Here is a 1,850-nt window from a genome sequence, read left to right as displayed (position 1 = left end):
CAATCTGTCTGTCTAGCTCTGCCTTCAATATTACAACTTCTAAGTAGATTTTCCAATTTGACCAAGAACCCGTCACTCTCTCTCTCTCTCTCCCCCAATTCTCCCCCCTCTCTCTCTCTCTCTCTCTCTCCTCTATCCTCTCTCCATCCTCTCTCTCCCCCCAACTCTCTCTCTCTCACCTCCCCTAACTCTCTCTCTCCCAACTCTCTCTCTCTTTCTCCCCCAACTCTCTCTCTCTCTCCCTCTGTCTGTCTGTCTGTCTGTCTGTCTGCCTGGTTAATATCTAACCCAGTGTAGTGGTGTCCCTGTAGCAGCGCGACACGCCAGTGCCAGTGCCAGTTCCAGTGCCAGTGCCGGGCTTTGGCCGCTCGCTGGACCAGGGAGGGGCACAGACAGTGTGAGCCTCCAGTGGCCGTGTCCGTGTCCACCCGGGGCCGCACCGTCCAGTGTCCAGGGACCGACCGGCGCCGGGCAGGTGGGTGACGAGGGGCTGGTTGTCCCGGGACGGGTCGGGTCGGGTCGGGCTGCGCTGCGCTGCGCTGTGGGTGGGTGGGAGAGAGATGCCGCTTCACACGGAGCGCAGACACAGCGGGGGGCAACGGGGGGTAACGAGGGGCAACTTGTGCAGAGTCCACAGACGCTGAGTTACCCCCCGCACTCGGTGTCTCTCTGATTGAACTGGGGCTCCTGGTGATCAACGCGACCCTTGCCTCTCCCCCTCTCCCCCTCTTCCCTCTCTCCCCCTCTCCCCCTCTCCCCTCTCTCCCCCTCTCCCTCTCTCCCCTCTTCCCTCTCTCCCCCTCTCCCTCTCTCCCCCTCTCCCCCTCTCCCCTCTTCCCTCTCTCCCCCTCTCCCTCTCTCCCCCTCTCCCTCTCTCCCCCTCTCCCCCTCTCCCCTCTTCCCTCTCTCCCCCTCTCCCCCTCTCCCCTCTTCCCTCTCTCCCCCTCTCCCCCTCTTCCCTCTCTCCCCCCAACTCACTCTCTCTCACACACACTCTCTCTCACACACTTTCCCCTCTCTCTCACACACTCTCCCCTCTCTCTCCTCTCTCCCCCCAACTCACTCTCTCACACACACTTTCCAATTATCCCCTCTCTCTCTCCCCCCTCTCTCTCTCCCCCCTCTCTCTCCCCCCTCTCTCTCCCCCCTCTCTCTCCCCCCTCTCTCTCTCCCCTACTCTCTCTCCCCCCTCTCTCTCCCCCCTCTCTCTCCCCCCTCTCTCTCTCCCCCCCTCTCTCTCTCCCCCCTCTCTCTCTCCCCCCTCTCTCTCTCCCCCTCTCTCTCTCCCCCCTCTCTCTCCCCCCCTCTCTCTCCCCCCTCTCTCTCTCCCCCCTCTCTCTCTCCCCCCTCTCTCTCTCCCCCCTCTCTCTCTCCCCTACTCTCTCTCCCCTACTCTCTCTCTCCCCCACTCTCTCTCCCCTACTCTCTCTCCCCTACTCTCTCTCTCCCCCACTCTCTCTCCCCCACTCTCTCTCCCCCACTCTCTCTCCCCAACTCTGTCTCCCCTCCCCCCTCCTCTCTCTCTCTTTTCCCTCTCTCCCCCCTCCCTCTCCCCTCCCCCCCCTCTACGCCAACTGTCCCGTATTAGCCGGGACATCCCGTATTTGGGCTAAATTGGTTTGTCCCATACGGGACCCGCCCTTGTCCCGTATTAGGCCCGGGGGGGGGGGGGGGTTGTAGGCCGGGACAGTGTAGGCCCGGACCACTGTAGGCCCGGACAGTGTAGGCCCGGACAGTGTAGGCCCGGACAGTTTAGGCCCGGACAGTGTAGGCCCGGACAGTGCAGGCCCGGACAGTGCAGGCCCGGACAGTGTAGGCCCGGACAGTGCAGGCCCGGACAGTGCAGGCCC

General features: G+C 63.2%; 1 protein-coding gene across 1 annotated transcript in view; it reads left to right on the top strand.

Moving 5' to 3' along the window:
- Window positions 1–379: 379 nt before the first annotated feature.
- Window positions 380–1,850, top strand: part of LOC144607219 (uncharacterized) — a 63,183-nt gene continuing 61,712 nt past the window's right edge. The window contains exon 1 of the mRNA XM_078423899.1: window positions 380–475. The gene's annotated coding sequence lies outside the window, so the exon portion shown is untranslated. The remainder of the gene's footprint in view (window positions 476–1,850) is intronic.

Source organism: Rhinoraja longicauda, chromosome 28 (assembly GCF_053455715.1).
Source record: "Rhinoraja longicauda isolate Sanriku21f chromosome 28, sRhiLon1.1, whole genome shotgun sequence".
NCBI classification, from domain to species: Eukaryota; Metazoa; Chordata; class Chondrichthyes; order Rajiformes; family Arhynchobatidae; genus Rhinoraja; species Rhinoraja longicauda.
The sequence above is the reverse complement of the archived record's forward strand: the minus strand, read 5'-3'. Positions and strand labels throughout refer to the sequence as shown.